This window comes from Arvicanthis niloticus, chromosome 13 (genome assembly GCF_011762505.2).
Source record: "Arvicanthis niloticus isolate mArvNil1 chromosome 13, mArvNil1.pat.X, whole genome shotgun sequence".
NCBI lineage: Eukaryota > Metazoa > Chordata > Mammalia > Rodentia > Muridae > Arvicanthis > Arvicanthis niloticus.
This window is the reverse complement of record NC_047670.1, coordinates 70,357,671-70,383,176: the sequence shown is the minus strand read 5'-3', so window position 1 is coordinate 70,383,176 and position 25,506 is coordinate 70,357,671. Positions and strand designations below refer to the sequence as shown.

The window sequence follows — 25,506 nt, the reverse complement described above, 5'->3', positions numbered from 1 at the left end:
CACCCTTAGGACAGCAGCTCGGGTACTTAACACTGTCTTCTAAGAGAAGGTACTCAATGAGACAGTTAAACACTCAACCCATCCCAGATTTCCGTGCTCCCCTGGATTCTTCACAGGCCAGAGAAGCCCAGATAGTAGCTTCAGTTACTTTCCCACGTATCCCAAAGGCTTGGTACTGTACGGAAAACTGGGGGTCAAATGACTTGCCCAGATGGTTTCCAACCTAGGACTAGCTATTAAAAGGCTAGGTTTTCATCTGCACACCTCGGAGGCAGCTTTCCGGGGTCCTCCTTGCAGCAGCAGTTGAAGTTGCTGCTTGCAGCTTCCCATCTGGGCTCTGTTGGGGGGCTGGGCTGGTGCTGTATACATGAATGCTAAATTCTGAACCTCAAGATCTGGGGCTGAGTGAATTCTCACTTACACTGGCCTTTGTTGTGTAAACCTTGCTCCCCAATATAAAACTACTGGTTAAGCAGAAGTGGCTGCAGCCAGCTACTGGGGAGAATTAGAGGCAGGTGGGCTTTGGTTACTAGGCTGCGGGTCACAGGTAGAGACAAAAAAAAAGGGGGGGGGCAGAGGGAGGGGCAGAGAAAGAGGCAGACACACAAAGGAGAGAGGAAACAGAGTGGGGAAGACACAGAATGGTGGAGAGAGAATGGGGGGAAGAGGAGAAAAAAAGACTAAAAAGAGCAGGAGGTCTCTATTAGATGGGATGGACCCAGGAGCACGTGGTCCGAGAAGTGTGCCCGGGGACAGACAGCAGGAAAAACCCGGGTGAGACTCAAACAGCAAGTGACTTGGGTAATGTATCTGGTGCGCCGAGTCTGCGCCATCTTGCTCGCCACTCGGCTCTCCTGCCAGTCTTCCTTTCCTTTCTGTAGCTATTTCAGTGTGGTGCAAAGTCAACCCTACACGGGATAATAATTACCTTAATCCTGGATTGATAACAGGTCAGGCATTTTAAAGCTAAAAGATTAAAAACAAGGGTAGAGCGTGCATGAATCTGTGGCTGCGTAGTTGTAGCCATCCTCCCTCGCTTCCCGCAAACCGCGAACCGTGCTGGATAAACCCTCACACCGCTGCTTGAACCAGCCCGGCACGCTTAGCTCCAAAAGGAACACAACTCCCGAGAACCAGATTAAAAGTGTAAGCTGGTCACAGGCTGACACAGCAGATTAAAAGTGTAAGCTGGTCACAGGCTGACACAAAGATGACCAGTCATCTTTGACAACAGCAACACTAGAGGGAGACTATTATTACGGACAAGGTCACCCAATGAAGCCTCACTGAATCCACACGACTCGCAATTTGCCCCTCAACTGTGGTCTCTACCGAAAAATGGAAATCTGTCGTCCTCACAAAGCCAACGCCGAGGAAACGATCAAGTACCACAGTGACGACTACATTAAATTCTTTCACTGTGAACTGGGCTGAGGGGCCTGCACCATGCAAAGAAGTCTGAAGCATGTGACCTCTGTTATGTCAATGATATCGTCTTGGCCATCCTGGAACTGCTAAAGTATCACCGAGGGTGCTGTATATTGGCATTGCTTTTCACCATGGTGATGGCATGGAAGAGGCCTTCTATACTACTGACCGGGTCATGACGGTGTCCTTTCACAAATATGGAGAGTACTTCCCAGGAACCGGGGACCTATGGGATACTAGGGCTCGCAAAGGCAAGTACTATGTTGATAACTACTCACTTTGAGATGTGAAGCATTGATGAGTTCTGTGAAGCCGTCTTCAAGCCAGTCATGTCTAAGTAATGGAGATGTTCCAGCCTGGTGCAGTGATCTTACAGTGTGGCTCAGATTCCCTGTCTGGGGATCAGTTAGGTGTCTTTAATCTGACCATCAAAGGGCATGCCAAGCGTGTGGGGTTTGTGAAGAATTTCAACTTACTTATGCTAAAGCTGAGAAGAGATGGCTCCACCATCCATACCGTCTCTTGGCCTGGACGCAAAGGTCCCTAAGGAGCGACCATACAATGACTGTTTCAAGCTTTCCATCAGCCCTTCCAATATGACTAATCAGAATACTACTGAATGCCTTGGAAAGAGTGAGCAGCTGCTCTCTGAGAATGCTGCCCCGTGCCCTGGGGTCCAAATGCAGGCCACACCCAAGGATGCTATCCCAGGAGAGAGCACAGATGATGATGATGAGGAAGACCCTGACAAACGCATCTCCATCTGCTCCTCTGACAGACGCATTGTGAGGAAGAATTCTCTGATTCAGAGGAGGAGGGAGAAGGTGGCCACAAGAACTCTTCTAACTTCAGAAAAGCCAAGAGAGTCAAAACAGAGGATGAGGAAGAGAAAGATCCTGAAGAGACAAAAGACAGAAGAGGAGAAAACCAAGGAGGAGAAGCCAGAAGCCAGGGGGGTCAAAGGAGAGGTCAAGTTGGCCTGAGCAAGGTCTGCAGCTCCATCTTCTCCCCAAGTGTCTCACTTACCCTCAGTTTCTCAGATTTTATATTTTGTATTCCTCTGTGTATTTTTATAAAATAAAACATCCCTGGGACTAGACAGGAACCAGGGATCAGAGCCCAGGGCAGTGGTGCTGAGAGACCTCTTCCCAGAGCTACCTTGTCCATCCTGCCCCAGGTCTTAGCTTTGAACCACATAGGGTCTAAGTGGAAACAAATCAACCAGCAGACAAAATCCTGAACTGCCGAGGGCCTGCTCAGGAGCTCTGTTAAGATGCCCTTATTATGCTTTCTTGAAGGGGTGTCCAGGTCTTCTGGGACCCCTTTTCAGGCTTGGGTAATATCAGCCATTTTTAGATCGGTTCTTTTTCTGCCTTCTCACTCATCCTGGGCAAGCAGAAAAACTTATGTTGCCCTGTCTTCTCCCAATTCTGCAGGTGGAGGTGGTTAGCTTAGCTTCCTTTTGGAGCTATTTTCATTTTATGAAACTCTCTGTAATAAAACAGCACAGTTCTAAAAAATAAATCAAAAGGAAATAAGTTTTCTTGGGGTACCTAGCAAGAGACAAACACCCACAAAAACATTATCTTTTCTGTCCACACCATCGCTGGGGAGACATGCTTGGGAACTGAGGTCCAGAGAAATCGGAGGGCTTGCCGAATCCTTATGCATCCAGTACAGGCTAAGTGTGGGGTTTGAGCCTGCTGTTAAGTTTGAGGTCAGTTCACTGCAGCTTGCTTTCCAACTCCCAGGCCTCGGTCTCTCGGAGGGTCAGTTATGGTATGAAGTTTCTTGTTTCCCTGGGTAGAGGTTGGCACCTCACGCCTCTTGGAGAACTTCCCTTCTTTTAGGTAACATACAAATGCTAGGATCCATAGCCTTTGAGATTCTGTTTTGGGGTTAAATGAACAAATTGCCACAGCTACTTATGGGTTGTAGCAGTGGTTCTCAACCTTCCCAAAGCTGCAACCCTTTAACACAGTTCCTCATGCTGTGATGACCAACCCCCTCCCCCCCCCAGATGTTAAAATATTCTTGTTGCTACTTCATGACTGTAGTTTTGCTACTGTTATGAACCACAATGTAAATATCTGTGTTTTCTAATGGTCTTGGGTGACCCTGTGAAAGGATCATTTGAGATCCCGCAAGGGGGTCTCGACACACAGGTTGAGAACCGCTGGCTTGTATTTTGGCTTATGGATGACGCCCTATAGAAAATAGCCTGATCTAAAAGTGTTACTATAGAGTCGTAGAAAATTGGAGCTGGGTGTGGCAATCATTACTTTATACCGATTTTGTTTTAAATAAGGTTGGCAGTTGGAGATTAAAATCTTTCAAAACCTGGATTTGTGGCAACAAAAGAATAAAAGCAACGCTTGCTGAGGAGAGGAAGGTCCTTCATTATGTCTTAAATCACAGATGGGACTGAGGGGTAAGGAATCATGGCGGGCCTGTGGATTGTCTTGTATTCTAGAGATTTAAGGTTTAACGAGGAGCAGGGATGTGGAGGTTGGACAGGAAGAGGGGATGCTGTTTGGCAACTGTCCATTCAGTGAGCAAGTCCTGGGTTCTGTGGGGATCCGTAGTTATCTCAGTGAATAAAGTGCCCATTCAGACCACCTCACTTGGCTATAAGCTGAGACTGAATGATGGCCAATTACAAGGTATTCACGTTAGGATCGATATCCCAGGCGCAAGCTCATTAACCCCCAATCCCATTATCTCACACATGTGTGAAGCAGATTGTTTTTAATGTGATGACATTTTCGGCGTCTGAACCCGAGTCCTGATGTGGTAAAAAGCCTGAACACAAGCAGGCATCCGTTTGTGTCACTATTCATACGACCCATAAAGTGATGCCTGCAAGTTAATAGAGGTCCTGCTCACAGCACGCAGGGTTCAAGTGTGAGTTGACGACCTTGATGGATTTCCAGTTGTCCCTTGTCTTATTTCCCGTCTCCTTGAGATGCTATCTCTTTAAGGGGAAGAATCTAGAAACCTCCCATAATATCTGCAGATTGCTTCCTTTTCTCTAAGATGTCGATGCTTGAAGCCTGTCGGTGCTATGTTTTGTTTTTTTTTTAACCTAGTTTAATCTCTGTGTTTTCCTTTAACCACATTAATGTGTAGACTTTATGGGTGGGATGTGCAACCCCCCCTAAAGATGCACCACCACACCTCCTGGAGACATTCGCATGTTACCCCGTTTCCTGGCTCTTCAGGAACAAGCCAGTTGTTCTTCATGGTATTATCTCAACAACTAACAGATTCAACTTAAAATTACTTCTGAATCATATGGCTGTGTCTCTTATTTTTATTTGGAGTCTTCTTTGATATTAGCTGAGTGGTCATTTCCTTTGTGGTCTTTGAAGTAAGTCACTGACCGCGTTGCTAAAATAAAAATTTAAAATGAAAACTTCCATTTTTGGCCTCTCATGCCGTCTTGATGGCTTCAAATGTGAATCTTGCTTTCATAACATTTAGCAGAAATGGCTCATTGTTCCCTCATCTCTAAAGAGCTGGGAAAGAATATCTACCTTACCTATAAATATCACAACCATTATAAATATCACATGTATTTGCCAAGTGAAGATGCTATACAAATGATATAGATATTATACCAGTGGTTCACAAGAGTTGTTTTTGGACTCTGGGAAACATTTGGCAACATCTGGGAACATTTTTGGTTGTCTTAGTTCGGTAGAGGGAGATGCTACTGCATAAACATGCAGGGAAGTCCTCTAGAAAGTCTTCCCAGATCTGGAAGTAAAAGGTAAGAAACTTGGGGTTAGGAGAAGCTTTTTTTTTTTTTTTTTTCACATAAAAAGCAGAAGTGAGTCCTGTTCAGCAATCACCCACTCTCCTCATTGGCCAAGTGCTGGGTTCTCAATGGTACTCTCTGAACCAATCTCTCATTGTAGGCAAGCTGAATGATGTAATGACACATTGATTACAAGTGCTATTCCTTTGGTGTCATCAGACATATTTTTAACCTGTCATGTTAATCGGCAAGTACCATGTGGATCATTTTCAGTGGCTGAAAGGATCACAGTAAGATGTTATTTCCTGGCTGAGGTTTGGCAGAGTACCTAGTCATTGAAGAATAGAATTCAAGTGCCAGGGCAGATCCAGAGCAGTTTCACCCTGTGCATTGTTAAGGCTTAAAGTGGAGGCTGGGTGTTGTGATGCACACCTTTAATCCCAGCACTCAGGAGGTAGAGACTGTTGGATCTTTGAATTTGAGGCCAGCCTGATCTACCTAGCAAGTTCCAGGACAACATAGACCCTATATCAAAAACAAAGACTAAGCATCCCTGCTGACTTCAGACAATTGGAGTGATTGCCAGAATCTGCTAAGCAGTTAGTAGGGCTCTGGCATATTTATGTTATTACTTTATTTTGTCTTAAGTCAACCCTGAGAAATAGACACATCATGCTAGTTGAAAGCTTTATTTCAACTAAATACAACTTTATTGTAAAAACATTGACCATAAATAAAATTGTCACACACAAAAATTTTGGGGTTTTTGGGTTGGGTCGTAGAAGAGTGTATAAAGTAGATACCAAAAGGGTGAATCTTTTGTGAACCTCTACAGCATCTGTTCTGAATGCCTGCTGTCTCACTGGATGGAAGTTCATGGAGGTATATAGAATTTGGGTCTGGTCAACTTTGGTGTGTGTTATTTTATATACACTTATACTCCAGACCTTTTTTTCTATGGAAATACAGCATGAATTCAGTGATTTTTTTTTCCCTTTTAAATGTATGTGCCTTAGCTTGATCTCTGTAGCCCAACTATAAGGAGTAGACAGTCTATGTGCCATAAGTGAAATGATGCTTGTATCAACTATAGATCCTTATACACAGATCGCCTGAATTGATCATGCAAACATGTTAACTGGATGCACAGAATAAAGCTCTTTGTTGTTGTTGAAAATAGATCTATGCGTTTTTAAATTATCATACAGAAGGCCTGCCAAAATGAACTGTGGCTATCTTTGCAGTAGAATTGAAGAGACACGTTACCCTTCTCTATATAATTTAAGTGTTTTATAATGATCATGTGTAATTCTAAAGACTAATAAGCACATTTCTGCTAAGAATATGTATATTAATTAGAAAACACATTAGAATCGCAACACACATGCAGAAATATCCCTCATAACAAAGTGGCAACAATAAACCAAATGCCCTGTGTTTAACAGAATGTATCTGCACCGTGCTTATGAGATTTTGTACATTTTACAAACACAAGCTTATTATCACAGTATGTCTGTGAGAGACCTTAATTCCTACTTTGCAAATGAGAAACCTGAGATACAACAGAAGCAAGAAAGTTACCCAAAGCCACAGAAATAGCATTTGGCTAGGACTTGAGCTTGGGTCATCCAGCTGCAGAGCCGTAGCTTGATCTGTTCCTCGGGTGCCAGAGGAGTGCCACCATGGAGGACTTGGAGGGCTGTGCAGGAGAAGCAACTTGAGATTGTGAGATCACTACGGTTTCCTACAGAAGGAATACCAGGTTTGTGCTAGACCATTAAGCCTCTGTAGGGCAGGCATGGTGTCTATATTAGCACCCAGAATAGACTTTTTTTTTGTTAAAGATTTACCAAAGGCTTTATATGTTTGGTAATGCTCAATAACAAGATGCCCACACAACTGGAGGTGTTTCCCAATTAACTAACCTAGACATAAGTCGTTACCCAGGACTGCTCTCCATCCAAGCGTGGTCCTCCATCCTCCTACATCTCTGCTCCCTCGCTCCTCCTCTTCCTTCTCCCCAGAACAGACTTCTTAACAACAGGTCTTTAGCAGCTGCTTGTGACATTTAAGGTTTAAAAACCCCTAAAGTATCAGCTTTTCAGGTGAGTAGACATCTAAATTCTTTTGCTTCACTTTGTAAGAAAACTTATGATTCAGAAAGCCGGCTTGGCTGTTGTGTGTGATCACAGATGAGGGTGGTCATTTTAATGTTCATTTGTCATGCACCCTTGAATACCTCCCACAGGCAGGCACTGTCGTTCTGGGGACACAATGTTTCTACTTTGCATAGTTATTGCTTAGTGGTAAAAGCTGTCTGAAACAAACCGGGCAAATACTGGCTTACAAAATGTGCTTGGCTCTCGGGAGCATTGCAAACCCTATGAAGAAAGACTTGTATGAAGTATACATTTCATAGTAAATTAAAGTATTACTTTAATAGATAATAAAAGCGAAAAGTTCTACTGTCAGATGAGGCACGGATGCTAGGTTATTGAAACAAGGAAATTAAACTTAATGGCACCAAGGGGAAAATATTAAAAATTATTTTCTGGTCACGTGTTATTAACCATAATAATACAATAAATAGAATCATAGGAAGTGGGCTGTTCACATCCTTCAGGAGAAAATGGCCCAGGAGGAACAGAGGAAGGTTGTAAGTCTGCTTACATCCAGCTTAACTGTTTCCTGGGCTTCATCTAACATCCCAGAGTATTTGGTATTCCCACGGGGCATAAAGCCACCTTAAACGATCCTCATTACAAGCCTCAGAGTTATTTTATGTTGTCCTTGGAGACAGAAAATAAGCTTTTACCTCTCTTCTGGATTCATTTTCAAAAATGATTCTTGGAAATGAGTTTTCCTTAGACACATTTATATATAATGACAAGCTAATATCTTACACACCGTTACTGTATGTAATAACAGTGTGCCAAACTGACAAGAACCAGGCCAGAGATGGAAGGCAATTAGCTACGGAGGGAACACTACCCAGCAGAAAGGATGAGCATCGTCCTCTGTGTGGTGACTTAATGGTTACCGAGTGATAAATGTGAACCTTCCCAGAGGCAAAGCTTCACACAAGTGCAATTTGTCCTTACGGCCCCACTTTTTGTGTTCCCTGTAAGACTTTTTAGCTGTCAGGTCCCTTGCACCATGTAGAAAAGCCACAGCCCAGCGCCCAACGTTCAGTAACTGATTAGAAACTCTGGATTCACAAATGAACAGATGGATGGATGGATAGGTGAGAGAGTGGATGGGTGGGTGGGTAGGTAGATCGGTGGGTGAATGGATGAGTGGATGGATGGATGGGTGGATGGATGGATGGGTGGATAGGCGGGTAGATAGGTGGATGGGTGGGTGAGAGGATGGATGGGTGAGTGGGTGATGGGTGAAAGAGTGTATAGGTAGATGGGTGAGTAGATAAGTGGGTGAATGATTGGATGAATGGGAGGATGGGTGGATCTGTGAATGGTGGTTGGATGGGTGGATGGCTTGCCAATTCACTAAAAGATGTAAGGAGCTTATATGCCACCCACTTTTTATTTTAGAAGTGAATTATTGGTGATGGGATTTGAGGAAGGGAGAGAGAAGGATTTCATACTTTATTATTGTTGGGAAATATCCATGCATTGCACATGTATGCGGGTCACGGTTGATTTGGGGGAACTGGCTCTTTCTCTTCACTGTAGGTTAGAACTCAAGTCATCAGGCTTATGTACCAGGCAGTTTTACCCACTGAGCCATCCTGCTGGCTCAGGAAGGACCACTTCCTGTACTACTTGGCTGTTTATGTAGTACAGAACATGGAGACAGACAGCCAGATGAGAGGGATCTTTGCTGTTACTTTCTAGCTATGTCATCTTGGACCATTTCCTTGCTGGCAGGGATAAACCAGCCTGTCTACCTCCCAGGATCCCATTGACAATCAAAGTGATACACGTAGAGTCCACCACAGGGTTGGAGCTCAGCAAACAGGAGCTTCTTCTCAGTTGAATCTTGTATCAAGAGAAGCCATGTGTAGCTAAGACCACAGGAAGAATGAGGAGCATGTCTTGTCTGTCTCCAGACACTGGGGTACCACTGGTTTTTTCCTCTAGGCTCTTTTTTTCTTACAAGTGTCCAATTGCTAGTCGAGCCAGTTTCTCTATCGTGGATAGGATAATCACCTTTAAGTCATTCTGCTACGGCCACCAGGTCCTCTAATTTTTCTTCAAACATAGTCTTATTCAACTTGGGGGCTCTGCAGTAACTTCTCACCTGGCAGGAACAAACCTCCCAAGATGCTCACAGGATGACTCCCTTTGTCTCTCTCAAGTTCCTGCTCAAATGTCACTTTCTGACTGAGGCCGACTTGGACCACCTGGTGTCTTACCTACTGACCTCCATATTCCTGAAGCAAATTACCCTGCTATTTCCTCCTCCTTGGTGACTAGAGCCACACTCTAATAAAACTCATACATACTTATGAATTATGTTTATTGTACATTTCTCTGTCAATCAGGAGCTGAGACCCTTACAACAGGGAATTTGGTGCTTTTATTTCATCATTTTCCCCAAACCTCCAGCTATATTCACAGTCTGACTATGGACAAGTCTTTCTTTCTTTTTTTGTCATTTATTTATTTTATTGGATATTTTATTTACAATACAGATGTCATCCCCTTTCCCCATTTCCCCTTCCTAGAACCCTCTATTCTATACCCCCTCTTCCTTTTTATATCTTTATACCATTTTGATTACATGCATGTATTAAGGTCAGTTCTAGGTTGAGGGTCTGGCAATACAATAGATGCAAATAATTGAGGAACAAGCAATACAATAAACACAAATAGTCAAAGAAAAAGCAAGGCATTAAACCCAATTACTCGAACACTCCCATGTTCACTGTTTCTAAAGGCTTATCAGGATGACCAAAGTATCTGAGCCTACTTCCCTGTCCTCGCCCAAGGTCATTTTCATGTCTGAAGCCTATTTCCTTGTTCTAGCCTAAAATTTAGATTCTTGTCTGAAATTGCTTCTTTGTTCTAACCTAATATTTAGATTCCTGCCTGAGATGACTTCTTTGTTCTAGTCTAATGTCAGATTCCTGCCTGAAGCCTACTTCCTTGTCCTTGGCCAATGTATGGACAAGTATTTCATGGATAACGATTAAAACAGATAACTGAACTCCGAAGAGTCAAGCACATAGGAATGCAAGGAACAAGGCCAGTGCCCAACCACCTGCACTAGAGCACCAAGCATCAAATTGCAGCTCTTTCCCTCCTTGCATCTCCACATCCCAACAGACAGGCTCATTCTGCTTCTGAGATGTTCCACAGTACTTCATTTCTCCACAGACTGATTCACTAATTCCTACTGAATAATGACCTGCATTCTTCCCCCTTTGGCTGCTTGTTTCACTGTGACCCAATGGTTGCTTATGTAAAATACAGATTTATTTATATTGTTTTAGTACTTAAGAACCCTCAATGGTTCCCTGGCAGCTGGGATAAAACCCTAATAAACTTTATCCTGATCTCTCTGTCACTACCAAGCTGTGGTAGGTAGGCAGAATGATACTCTTTTTCTCTGCAAAGCATCCGTGTCTTAATCTCTGGAACTTGTCAACATGTCAAGTCACATGGGAAAGGGGAATTAAGGTTACAGGTGAAATCAGGGCTGGTAAACAGCTGATGTGAACTGAATATACGGAGATTTCCCAGTCAGGACCCATGTAATCCTAGAGCCCTTAGACTTAGCATCCAAGGAAGAATGAATAATGGGAGGTAGTGGCCCGAGGAGTTTGGGGATGGATGAAGAAGACCACATACACACCAAGGATGGAAGAGTTAGAAAAAGTCAAGTGAGGGTACAAATTCCTTCAGCTGCCTTGATCTAATCTGGGTGACATTTGTGCCAGACTAGAAGCCTAGAACCCCAATAAAATCAATCTGTACACCGTGTAAGTGTTTTATTCTCTCCTACGTAGGCTTAGCTCTTTATGGCTTTGCTATGATTAGTAATACCGCCCTTTTATACTATCACAAAGATCAAAGGATTTGCAAATTACCAAGCATGTACCACACACAACAGGTACACAACAACTTAAATGGTGCCCTTCGCCATTGTCTCCCAAGTCATCTCCAAACATAATCTGTCCCTTTCTCTTGATTTGCCTGTATAAAACACCTCAACACTTGGCTAGAAAATGTCTTCTCATTCTCTGAAGACTAAGAAGGCCTAATGCTGCATCATTGAACAAGCATTTTTATACTCTACTTTCAAACTAATATTGTCTGCTACCCCTCGCCTCTTCAACTCTATGACTGAAATGGCTAGCAAGGTACCTGATACAGAGTTGAGGAAAGGATCACTGCCCGTACAAGTGTCTCAGATACCGCACTCTGTTGGGAGCTGACTTTTAGCAGAAAGTGGCTAGAAAGCAGCTATCCACATGCTAGCCACGCCTACAAGGGGCGTGGCAAAAGTGTATAAATACCCCAGATTTCCCTTCAATAAAAAAGACTTGAGACTTGATCAGAACCTCTGTCTTGTCTCCATTCCTTGCGTCTCCACTCTCTCTCTCTAGACTCTGACCCGAAGACCGGAGTGGCAGTTTGAAGCTGGGCAGTGGTGGCGTATGTCTTTAATCCCAGCCTTTTAAAGGCCAAGCCAGGCAGAGCGGAGCAGGCCGCAACATAGTAACTATTCAGGCATTGTTAAGTCTTTTGTCTCAAGCCAAATAGAGCAGAGCCAGTTGCAACAGCACTCTAACCTTGGTCCAGGTTAGTTATGTTTGAAAGGGAACTCAAGTTCAAGTAAATGTAGTATCCTGCTGCTAGGTGGCAGAAGGGACAGATTTTGTGGTTTTACTTTACTATGCACAAACTCCTAGGGGAGAGCCTGGCACCTGGCTAAATGTGTGTCCGGATAAATATGAGCAGATGGGATTGTAGCATGAACAGCAAAGTGGCCAGACAGTTGTGTTGATTGTGGTGATGGTGATACTGATGGTGACGATGAAACGTTAACCTGTGCATACTCTATGCTAACTATCTACTAGACTCTTTCCAAACAAGTCTCCTCAGAGCTCTGAGCTTGGCAATATTAATAAAATTTTTACTCTGACAGAAAGACACCAAAGCTCTGAGGAATTCCAGATCCTTCCTAAGGTCTTGCAGTTAGTAAGTTCGCAGACTGAGTGTGAGCCGTAGAATCCTGACTCAGCAGCTCTCTGGCTTTGGTTTTATCATTTGTATTTAAAGTACTAACTGATTTAGCTACTTCATATTAACCAGAGGCTTATAATTGATTTTAGGATTAACACTGAAGTGTCCAGTCTAAGGTAGAGGTTCTCAACCTGTGGGTTGCAACCCCTTTGGCAAAGCTTTATTTCTAAAAATATTTACATTTTGATTCATAACAGTAGCAAAGTTACAGTTGTGAATCAGCAACAAAAGTAATTTTTTTGTCGGAGGTCACCACAACATGAGAAACTGTATTAAAGAGTCAAAGTATTAGGAAGGTTGAGAACTGCTCTTCTAATGTAACTCAGAACTCCAGAGGGAGCTACCTGGCTCTGTCAGCAGGAGCAATGAAGAGGATATTTGTGGAGGCACTGAAACCAAAGGAGGGGGACTGGGACAGCAGTCCCTCCCCACCCTGTGAAGTGTGTTTACCCCCCTGCTATGAGCTTCCTCTAATGCAGCTTTACTTTTGATGTAATAAATTGTATTAACTTTATGCTTGAGTGAGTTATCTTTCAAGATAGAAAAATGTGTATTTCCAGGAGTCTTTTTTCATTTACACATGGAAGTGTATAGGAGTTTAAAAAATGGATTTTAAGAGCATCTGTGATGGCTAAGGAATTGCTATTTCAGTCTTGAAAATTGCCTTTTCTACCAAAAACACTGAGCAAGAAAATCAGGCCATCTGATTTTGCTGGATTGGAAACATTACTCAGGAGCTGAGATGTCTCTGAAATTTGACCCCCTCTCTCCCTGACATTATAAAAATTAAACGTTGGGATTTATCATTAGAATACTTAATAAGATGATGCAGAAAGCCAACTTTTAATTAATTTTAAAGATTGTAGGCTCCAAAATCTCCCGAGGTTTTAAAATATCTATTGTGAAATTTAGATATCTCTATTGAGTCATGTGATAGGCAGACGCTGGGATCTAAATAAAGTCCTGAGGTCTGTGTGACCACCTGGCTTACCTGTTATTAGCCCATTGCTACTCTGTTAGGCATGCAGACAAGCAGCTGAGACAGTAACCCCATCTCTGTCATTTAGCCAAAGTCTTTGTAGCCATCCCTGAATCTCCTTCCTTTAGCAGCCACAGAAAATCAGTTACCCTCCTAGTACGACGGACTGTGGCGAGTTAAAGGTCCCTGCTGATCAAATTCCCAGCCTGTGAAGAAGAGCTTGTCCCTTGCTGGCAGTCACCTTTCACCCTTGATTGCAAATACCTGCTGTCAACATTCTTATCGTTTCTTGGTCATCTGCCAGACACTGGCCTCGCTCTGCTGCTGAATCCGAAGCACGTTACCTTTCTTCTTTGTCAGAAACTCTGCTAGCACGCCTGTAGGATGTAATGGACTTTAAAAGTTAGGGATCCTGAGGGAAATGACAGAATAGCACTAGACACAATCTAGACATGGATGTTAGAATTTCAGGGCTCCAACTAGGACATGAAAGCTGGTAAGAGAGCTACTTTCCCCTACTGACGATGAGACAGGTTGACAAAAACCATACATATTCTTGGGTCCAGCAGAAAAGTTGAATTCACCAAGAAATCAACTAGCCTAAAGTCTAAGGGAAGGCCGGTGTCACTAAAAAGAAAGGCAAGGTGAGACATCCTGTCAGGGCTCAGGAAAAGACTGGGTTACTTTGCCAGCAGTCAAGAAGAGTTTTGTTAAAGGCCTGGATGGATTTTGAAGCTTGAGTTTGGGAGTTGCTCTAACGGGAGATGTATCTGTGTGTGGACCTTTCTGCCTTGCCCATAGTCACAGAGACCATTAAGAGTAGGACGGATGGAGGCTGAGAGCCTAAAGAATTCCTGTTTATAACCAGGCCAGGAGGAGGGTCTGTTACTGTAAACAAGCTAACTAACCCAGGATCCTCTGCCTGAGTCCTTTTCTCTTTGAGGACAGAGAGACAGCAATGAACCTTGGAAATCCCAAGTCATTGTTTGCTGGGGGATGAATAAAAGAAAAACTACAAGATACCATTTTGGGCTGACACCATTTCTGGCCCTTGCCTTTAGAGACCCCCTTTGCTTTCCATAAATGGAAGAGAGGTAGAATTGTAAGGGAGCCTCAGCCTGGAGATTGGCCAAACAAATGAAGACAGGAAACAACATCCTGCCGGGCGGTGGTGGGGCACGCCTTTAATTCCAGCACTTGGGAGGCAGAGGCAGGTGGATTTCTGAGTTCGAGGCCAGCCTGGTCTACAGAGTGAGTTCCAGGACAGCCAGGGCTATACAGAGAAACCCTGTCTCGAAAACCAAAAAAAAAAAAAAAAAAAAACCAACATCTTACCTCTCCCAATTCACCACCTCCCGTACCAGACAACGACAACACAAACGTTCTAAAAGAGTCTAAAAGAACCATCTAAGAGAGGGAGGTAGGAGCTAAAAGAACTAATTATTATTGTTCAAAAGTATTCTGGGAAAATATACACAAATGCACTGAAGACATGGAACACCAAAGAAATGGACAAATGAAGGCACAAGGGTAGAAAACGTGTCCAAAATGACAAATGCCTTTGGAAGACTCATCGGTGGACTTGACATATTTAAAGAAAGAGCTGGTGAACTTGACGCTTAAAGTCAGACCAATAGGTACCAGAACTGAGCACTGACGCATTGTCTGACGAGACCACAACAGCAAGCATACAAGCTTTGGAATTTAGAAGGAAAAAGGAATGATAATGGAACAGGCAAGTAACTGGAATAATAGTGGCCGAGACATTTCCAAAAGTACTGAACTAAGAACTGAGTGCCCGACCTGCCGTTGTGTTGAGCGCTCGGTGGTAAACATGGGCCTTAAAAAGCTAAGAGGCCACGGGAGTCAACTCAGAATTTAATGGAAGGCACTATCAACATTGAGGACAAAAGTGAAGACTTCCTTTAAAACCAAAACCAAGAGAATTCATTCTTAGCCTAAAATATATGTTGAAGGAATTCCTTCAGATAGAAAGAAACAGAAAGTTTGTCCTACATTGGGGCTGGAGAGATGTCTCAGCAGTTAAAAGTGCGTGCTGTCTTCCAGAGAAATTGACTCAGGTGCCATTAGCAGTCTCAGAAGCCTCACAAACACCTTCACCTCCAGCTTTAGGGAAGTCTTAAGCCTTCTTCTGGCCTCTTCAGACATACGTACACACACACACACACACACACACACATACACACATACATCATACACAGTCATCACCCACATAGACATATATGCATACACTTAACGTAAAAACAAATCTTTCATGTTTGTCCTACACAAACAAATGAAGATCTCTGGAAATAGTTAAAAATGAAAGTATTTTGAAAGTCCTTTTATTTTAACTTTTAAAAATTGCTTAATTAATATAAGCAACTGAGAAATAACAATGCCGCTTGGTTTAAAATGGACATAGAAAGAGCGTGAGAGTGTGTTTATGAAGAGGAAAAGGGAACAGTGGAGGGGTGAGGCTTATGGTGGGAAGGGAGGACAAAAGATTAAAAACCAGAGGCAGAGAGGACTCAGGTAAACTGGGGTTTCTTAGGCATGACAGAACCATCAAACTCAAGAACTCATGGTGGTTACGGTGACGTATACAAGCCCTGTAGATATGACTCAAGACTCCATAATATTAGTTTCTTGGAAGAAAACTAGTGTCATATAAAGAAACAAAGCAAAAGGACGTGGTACCTGTGCCTTCACGCCTACTTTTTAACATGGGTGCTGGGGATGAAACTGGGTCTTCTCACTTGACTGGTAAGCACATTACTAGCTGAATCATCTCCTCAGAGCATGCTCACCTTCCTCAGTCTCTTGTGAAGAACAGACATCTGTTCTGAAAACTCTGTCATCCAAGGGGTTGAACCAGTTAGCCATTCAGACATCTGACGAGTCTTGGAAGCAGAGGAGATGATCCATCATTGCCGGATGTGTGAGTGAGAAGCTTGCGTGAGGAACAGCAGCCCGACAACGGTGGCTGGAGCACGCCAGAGAGGTTGTGCATGCAGGGTGGTCAGTTTTGAAAAGTAGGAGGGCTCAGAAAGTGAGGTCCTAGCAGGCCAAGTCATGGTAAGAAAGTTCTAGATTTCTGCAGCATGCTTTCTTCCCTTAGTCTGTCTCTCTCTGTCTGTCTCTGTCTCTCTCCTGCTCTCTCCTGCTCTCTCTTGTACTCTCGCTCTCTCTCACTTATGCTCTTTCCCTTTCTCCCTCTCTCTCCCCCTCCCCCACTTGCTCTCTCGCTCCCCCAACCCCCATCTCTCTTGTGCTCTCTCTCCTGCTCTCTTTTGTTTTCTCCCTCTCTCTCTTTCTCACTTATACTCTCTCCCTTTCTTTCTCTCGCTCTCGTTCTCCCTCCATCTTTCTCTCTCCCCCTCCCTCTCCCTCCTCCTTGCTCTCTCGCTTGCCCGCCCACACATGCTCACATGGATTCTCCTCCTTTAGATAACTCCTGGTTTCCTCTTTCTAATGAAAGGACATCTGCCTTTCTACATAGTCAAGGCTCCGGGGCCCCGAATTATAGTGCGTTTAATTCATGCTTAACTGTTTGAACGGCTACATCGCCCTCCGCTTTGCAGCTCTTAGTGCACAGAGATGCTAATTGTTAGGCAGTAAGTCACGTTGTGCGAGTTCTTACTACTCGTCTTTCAGGGCACACATGGTTGGGACTATACAGTGCTGGTGAGTGGCCAGTATGCTCAGTCAGCAACAGGCGAACAATCATAGAACACACATCAGGTTATCAGGTTAAGAGTGCAAAGAGAAATGACGACATGGTCCTTAAGGGGCAAGAGTCGTTTCTCACAAAGTTGCCGTCAATTGATTGGCAGCTGTGACATTGCTTCTCAGCCTGCTCCTATGAAGACATTCTACCAGGCTTCGTTTCTGCCTTATAAGGCCTCTGCAACTAAACCTGCCGCACCTGAAGGAGATCATGAAAAGCCCTCTGTGTTTGCCTGGGAATTCACTAACAGATCTGATTAATCTTTCGTGACAGAACTGGGAGCCTATTACTTTCTCGTAGCTTTGGGGTGGGACGCCGCAGTTTCTTTCGGGAGTTCAAGAACTAGACCTTGAGAAACCATGGGAATGCTATGAATTGGCAGAAAACAATAACATTTGCACAGCTGGACCATCTGGCGAGTTATTCAGACGTAGCTGAATTTGTCACTGACGGCAGCCATAAAGCACCCGAGGAAGATAAGCTGACATCTTCCTCTTGTTTTTTTTCCAAGGCTTAATTACATCCCTTCCTTACGTTCTGGATATGAGAGCTTCATTTGTAATGGCCTCAGCATGTTGCAAAATGAGATTCTTTGAACCAGAATGACACATCTTCACTGTCGACTCTACGCGTGCGTCTTCCTTCCACACGCATGTACCTCCACACGCTTCTGTATGGAGAATGCCTTCTGCTTCATCTACCTTTGATTTAGAGGTGCTCCCTTCCTCAGAGTGATCTAGTGGGTCCTGCTTTGTTTGTTTTGGTATTTGAGACGGGCTTATGCTATGCCTCCAAGTATATCTGGCTTAAGATCACTGTTGGAAGCAGATTAAGGTCCTAACTCTTTCCTGACTGCCCTGTGGCAAATCACTTACTCTCTTAAGACCTCAGTTTCTTCCATCTCAGAATGAAGACAATTCTAAGTGTACTCAGTAGGTTTAAAAACAACACATGAGGTTGGGAGAGAGTGGTGGTTTGAATATACGTGGCCCAGGGAGTGGCACTATTAGGAGGTGTGGCCTTGGAGGAAGAGTGTCACTGTGGGAGTGGGCGTTGAGACCCTTCTGGTTGCCTGGAAGACAGTCCTTTCCTGGCAGCCTGTGGATGTAGGAAGCCGCTGTTAGCGGTGGTATAATTTGCCATTCCAAGATGGCGCAGACATCGTGTCCTTCCCACTAGTAAACAATTAACTGCGCAGGTGCAAAGGCAGAAAGCCCGCCAAAGTCACTGGCCAATCCCGAGGCGTAATATTGGGTGATGAGTGAACAGCCAATCAGAAGTGAATACGTCACTCTAGGGTGTATTTAAGCTGTGCCTCTTCCTGTCTTTGGCCCTTCCGCGGTCTTTCCGCTTCTGCTGTTACAAGTAAAGCCTCGTTTGTAGTAATACCCGATCACTGCCTCCGTGTCCTTTTTCGTGGGCGAAGGGGACACGAGAGGTGCGTGGAACATGTGGATTAAGATGTAGAACTCTCAGCTCCTCCAGCATCATGCCTGCATGTACGCTGCTGTGCTTTCCGCCATAATGATGATGGGCTACTGAACCTGCAAGCCAGCCCCAGTTAAATGTTTTCCTTTCTAAGAGGTGCCTTGGTCATGGCATCTGTTCACAGCGGTAAGACCCTAAGAGAGAGGGGGGAGTAGCTGTGAGGTAAGGAGAAACTGGAAGGGAAGGAATTTGGGGTATTCTTGATCAAAACATATTATATGCATGTATGAAGTCTTTAAACAATATGAAAAACTTAATGAAGATTATGTCTGATATCATGTATAGCATAGACTTGTGAGTTAATTCAGAGCTTAGCCCAGGGCACATCACATAGTAAGTATTATGCAGCTGCTTTGGTCATCACCACCACCATCATCACCACCATCACCATCACCACCATCGCCACAGTAACAATAGCAATGACAATAGTTTCTGTTAATACGTTGAGTTGTATGTAACATCACTGTCCAGTTATTTTTAGACAGTACAAAGGTTCACCCACATGCTCACAAGTGAGGCCATGGTTTATACTATGAGTATAGAAAATTCACCAGCATTACACTAGCAGCAGAGATAATGGCACTTGTCACACTATGGCTGTGTAGCAGGTTTCCCAGTTGACAGCACTTTGCTGGGTGCCTTCCACGTGAATTCAATATTGAGGATCCAACAGCGGGCCCAGGGCTGCTGTTTGTCTGTGAGGAAGGTGCTATTAGCATTCCTTGGCCTCGAAGAAACTGAGTCCTCATGAATTTAAACTGCTTGGTTATTACTTAATTACTGTACAAAACTTCTGATGAGCCATTTGACCCCAAAGTTGGTGTTGGCCCCGCTCTGTTTTGCTTTTCTATTGGCAGAACAATGAAGGTTTGAGACTTGCCGATACAGGTACATTTGGAATATGTTGACTATGTTACAGAATAATGTTGAAAATGGGTTATAGTGCATTATCTTAAAATAACAACAGCATAAAAGCCCAGATCCTGAGTCATAAAGGGAATGTGATGGAAGAAAGAGAAGACATTTCTTCTAAGTCAGAAGCTTCCATGGTGAAATAATGAGGGGCTGGAAAGAGGCTCTGGTTACAAGCACTGGCTGCTTCTGCAGTAGAGCTGGGTTCAGTTCCCAGGCCCCACATGGTGGCTCATAACCATCTAGTAATTCAACTTCCAGGGGACCGAAACCTCTCTTCTGACCCCAAGAGTACCAGGCACTTGTATGATACACTACATGCATGCTAAAAACCCATACATGTAAAATGATCTAATTTTTAATGCATAATGGTGAAATTAGAAATTATAGCACCATTTACTAACTACAATTTAATAACGGATTGAATCAAGTATCAATATTGGAGAACATTTTATTAGAGATCTGGATATTCACATAGTCTCTAAGTAATGCTCTGGCTGTGTTTTTCTTATGAAGTAAAATGCTATTTTTCTCTCAATGGGTCAAGTTTAATGTGTCTAGGTCAAGTTTAATGTGTCTAACAATGAGAGCAGCCAACCTCATGCAATGCTTTGAGGATCACACCGAATTGTCTGCTCATACTTTTAAATGCTTCTCATCACACCACGAGAAAACACCCAGACAAATCTGAAATGTAAAAATGGTAATCTATGTGATCGTTGGCCTGGGCTCTTCAAAGCAGACAATGTCATGAAAAGGCCCGGAGACTGGAGTCTTGACTAGATTGGCTTCTGGGTTGGGAATCAAATGAAAGTTTATAAAAGACATTTTGTTGTTAAGTAGGAAGATTTGAAGGCAGACTCTATATTAGATCATAATATTAATATGGGTTTCTTCGTTGCAATAATTTCATTATGGGGTTGCAAAGGAGAAAACATAGTTCTTAGGATGGCATGGTGTCTATAACTCAACCTCAAGTACTACAGTCCAGTATGCATTGGTGGGGACATAGAGCAAGAGAGGAGAAAGAGAGAGAGAGAGGAGAAGAAGAGGAGGAGGAAGAGGAGGAGGAAGAGGAGGGAGGAGGAGGAAGAAGAAGAAGAAGAGGAGGAGGAGGAGGAGACAGAATGACATTAAGTAAAGTAGGAATAATCTAGGCAAGGGATATATTGTTCTTGCATTACTCTTCACCTTTGAACACTTTAGAATTTGAAGAGGGGAAAAAGCCCAACACTATAGATCTCTGCAGACTAACTAAATCGTGACAAGTGGCTGCAGCCATAAGCAATGCTGAGCAAGGTGGAAGTTCCCCCTTTCCCCTACGCAGATGTGTTGGTTGCAGTGTCCGTAATCTCAGGTCTTCCCAGGTGCTGACAAATAGGGTTTAGCTAATGTCTCCGAGTTCCAACTTCTGAGAAAGTAAATCTCGTTGGGCTAACTCTGATTCAAGTTCAAGCTGGCTCTGGGCTAGTCAGCAGTAACTGAGTGGCCACACAGACACACTGTAGACCCAGCTTCTAGAGAAGGAAGGGGTTGACCATCTGCTGGCTGGGTCCCTTCAAAGGGTTTACTGCAGAGGGTGACTTTTGAGCTATGTTGACATGAGTTAGTGGGAAGAGCCCATGCGGTTGTCCCCATCTGGGGACAGCCTCCACTGAGACATCGTTCTCCAAAGCAGAGCTCCCCATGAACACACCTCACCCACCCAGATATACACATACCTATCAGTAAATGAACCATCTAATTACTATTTTATATTATAAACATGCACACCGGTGTAACTCAATATGTATGAAATAACACTAAGCCAGAGTTCACAGAGTCCCTTGTCTGACTCTAGTGTTTTCATGAGCCCTACTTTGCAATGCTTCAGCAATTTCTATTTATTGCAGGAGCTTGTTTGTGCCCACTCACACATTTATTAACACCTACAGAAGCTTTTAATTTGCTTTCGTAAAGCAAAATGAAGAAAGCAATTAAAATCTTTATGCTTGCTTACTTCAGAGTGAATCGTATATAGTTTACTCTGTTGATAGATTAGACGCGCCAGTAAGTACACGAGTCTTTCCTTGAAATTAGTGGACATTTGAGCTTACTTTCCTTTGAATGACTGGCTACCATTCTTTGCTCTCCCATGGAATACCGATCTGTCTCTCTGGGTTTCTCTGTAACAGAGTCCTGGTTGTCCTGGACTAAGATTTGTGGACCAAGTTGGCCTTGAACTCTCAGAGATCTATCTGCCAGTCTCTGCCTCCTGGTGCTGGGACCAAAGGTGAGCACCACCACACTCGGCCCTCAGCCCTAGAATACTAATCTTTAAGCATTTTCTTCTTCTTTTTTTTTCCTCTTCAAGCCTTTTCATTAGATACTTCTGTTAACTAAGACTGGAATGTATAAATACATATATGTAATCTGAAGTAAAACAGCATAGGGTAGATATATATCATAATATATATTATATAGATTATAGATTATATATCATAAGTGTTTCACTAAAATCTTTAAGAAAGGAACTAAAATATAAGTAGATATTCTAGTAGCTTCATTAGCCACAGGACTTACATTAGGATTCTCCAGAGTTAAGAGCGGATTGGACAGATTACATTATGGTAGAAAGGATATCATACACAATATATAGTGCAGTATAATATAGTATAAATACATTTATATAGCAGAAAGAGGGACAGAGGAACATGATGTATGCACACACACAGGGGACTCTCACGTACTCGGGGAGCCTGCTCATCTCCCAAGTGTCTGTCTCTGTTGTGATTATCTGACCTGCCATAGACTAGGAGAAGAAGGAAATTGCTCAGGTTCACCTAGCCCCCCTGTATCATTTTTAACCATATGTCACCCACCCCACTATGAACCTGAATCGCTGCATCTCTGGCTAGTGAGAGATGGCTTCTGCTGCTTGCTTTTCCCACCAAGATCGTAAGACAGGCCTAGCAATTGTGTGAAATTCAGAAACACACACGAAATCTAAATCCAAACAAACAACCAACAAAGAAAACCCATCTCACATTAGATAATGTCTCATCCAGAATGTCTCTGTCTCTGTTCTCTGGCCCTTTTTAAAAAAAGTGTTAAATACTCTTTATTTGATATAATACATAAACCACAGTAAATGCCCTTCAGTGTAAAAGGCAGCATCCTTGATGTAGGGAATTCTAATTAAAACAGCATTGTCAAGAATAGACAGTTGCTTCCTGGTGGTTAGCCATTGCCTAAAAGAGGCCAGTGAACACAAACTGAAACACAGGTGAGTCTTCTTGTTTCTGAGACAGTGATAGAATTTTCCCAGTTTTTAAACATATTCATATACCCAGTTATATAAATCTATAGGTTTGAGGTGACAGCCCCATATTAATGGAAAGTAAAACCTTATTAATTAAGTCCAATCTTATCTTGAGAAAGGGAGGAGCGGGGATGGCATGTATACAACCGGAATTGCTGCTTTAAAAAAGATCATACCCGCTTTACGACAAGTCAGTTTTACTTAAATCAGGACTGTCCAACAAAAACATTGTTAGCCATTCATGATCTGAATTTGGTGTATGAATTAAATTATGGTATACATTAAAAGTCATGAGACATTTGTTTTGTAATAAATAAGGCCGTGGAATTACTCATTAGTAGCCTTTTTAAGGTAAGCTATTAGGTCTGCCCTTTCTCCCTTCTTAATTCCAGCGAAAATCAGTTTTGTTCCAGGGATGTACTTTTTGGGATTCTCCAAATACTCCATCAGGGTATCCTCTCCCCAGGTGATGCCTTTGTTCTTGTTGGCATCCGTGTAAGAGAATCCAGCAGCCTGACCTATCTTCCGAAACAGACCGTGGAGATTTGGTCCAGTCTTATGCTTGCCTCCCTTTTCCACAGTGTGGCACTGGGCAACTTCTGAACAAAAATCTTCTTGCCCTTTTCAACATCACCCATTTTTAATTTGCTCCGGGCGGGTCAACACCGCAAACGCTCGGACTGGCAGATGTCCCACTTCTTCGTCTCTGGCCCTTTCTTTGTGCTAACCTGCCGTTTAAATTGGAGCTTGTCCATGTCTTCTTCCAAATCTTTCTCATTGTCCTAGACACGATAGGTTGCTTTCTTATTTGCATGCCACATCCAGAGTTGGGGTTAGGGAAGGAAGTCAGTGATGATATTATTATTATTATTATTATTATTATTATTATTATTATTATTACTATTATTACTATTTCTTGCTTCATTGACAACCAATCTACAATCTGCATGCGGGCCAGAAACACGGCTGACATGCTGGGGACGCTCAGACTGTCCCACGTGGCACTGTCTTGGCCTTGTGCTCTTCCTCCTGTGCTATGAGGCCCTGACTCACTCCAGGACTAGTTGCAAGTTGGTCTTTGTAAGGCTGGGTCCTTTTCCCTTAGGGAGAATTATCAGTCCTGTAGCCACAGGAGCTCAGTGTTGCTTGGATTCTTGATTTGTGTTTTGAAGTGAATCTCACGTAGTTCAGACAAACCTCAAATATGATAGATGGCCAAAGCTGGCCTTGAACTGCTGACCCTTCTACCTCTTCCTTCCAAGAGCTGACCTTCTATGGGCATGTGCTACTACACTGGGTTTAAAATCTGTTTTTCAGTTGACATCATCTACTAAATTGTATCTGCATCCCTCCAGTTCAAGGGTTCAAGGGCTTACATCCTGGAATCTAGCCAAGGGACCAGGTTTCTAAAGTTATGTATGAGAGTCAGGAGTCTATTGAGAGGCTCTGTAGGAACTTGCATTCTTGAGATCAGACTTAAGACGTTAGCTCTTTCTGTGCTCTGTATCAGTTTGAGAAGGCATGGCTTTTCTCCACGGAAGAAAACTCAAATTCCTCTTGTAGGAACAATGTAGCTGTGAGCACAAAGGAACTTTGCAGTGCCGAGCCGTGCCGAGATGTGCCGAGAGCTGTAGCCCCAACTGGTAAAGAATATGCATCAGGGCACAGATTTCATGGCTTTTGGGCCTTAGCTCAGCTATAATTATTTTGCTTTTGATAAGTCCTTAAGCCTCAGTTTCTTCACTTATAAATAGTAATAATGCCCATTTATATACTAGAAGGTTGTTTTTGAAAACAAAAGGTTATTTAAAAATTAAAAATAACAGCCTAGAACGGGGCCTATCATTAAGAGTACAATTGCTATTAGTTTTATGTTTATGGACTCTTCAAGGTTTCTGAGCCATGAAGCTCTGGGCATGCTAATGCCTGAATTGGTGGCTCCCCCATGGTACAGCCTGTGCTGGTACATCTCAGAGGTGCCATATAGGCTAGCAGGCAGCTGGAATACGATGTCAGACCCAGAGGATTCATCCTCATCCCTTCTTGCTAGTGAGCCTACGTCTCAGATACTCTCTCTGCTCTAGGACATGCTATCAAGCTCTATTAGGGAACAGAAAGATATTAATAATATTTATATACTTAATGATGAATACATCAGCATTTGAATTTAGGCAGACTAGCATTAATTTATAAGTATCGTTCTCTCCTTCCTGTCTGACAAGCCATGAGATACTTTAATCAAATGCTTCCCTGAGATGTTGTGATTTCACAGCTTGGAACAGCACTTGCTGAGCCTCTGCTGCTCAGAGATCTCCTGCATCTTCAGGAGAACTCAAAACTCCGAACCTCTGATGGTGTCACTAGCAACTTTATTCTAGCCCATAAACATGCATTTGCATAATTGTGCCCTTCCTCCAGCCTGCCAGCCTGAGCAGGCCCTAAAGCTGTTTACCACAAGAGACCAAACAATAGGACATGGGATGCATTGCATTGCAGGCCTTGGTGCCCTGCAGTCTGTTACAGGAGCTAAGAAGAATGGACCGCCTGCTGAGCTTGCCTTGACACCTTGGCACCTGCTATCTCCTTGCCCAGCCCCTGGGCTAAACCAAGTAGAGACTCTGGGAGGTGGGGCTTACCCTTTATATGTGAAAGCAAAATATTAAACTTTGGGCCTTGATCAGAGAACTTTGTCTTGGC

General features: G+C 43.3%; 2 pseudogenes; one reads left to right on the top strand and one right to left on the bottom strand.

The window, feature by feature from the left end:
• The first annotated feature begins 1,251 nt into the window (after positions 1 to 1,251).
• LOC117719297 (histone deacetylase 1 pseudogene) lies at positions 1,252 to 2,460 on the top strand (annotated as a pseudogene).
• Positions 2,461 to 22,989: 20,529 nt separating this feature from the next.
• LOC117718920 (cytochrome c, somatic pseudogene) lies at positions 22,990 to 23,449 on the bottom strand (annotated as a pseudogene).
• Positions 23,450 to 25,506: the final 2,057 nt, after the last annotated feature.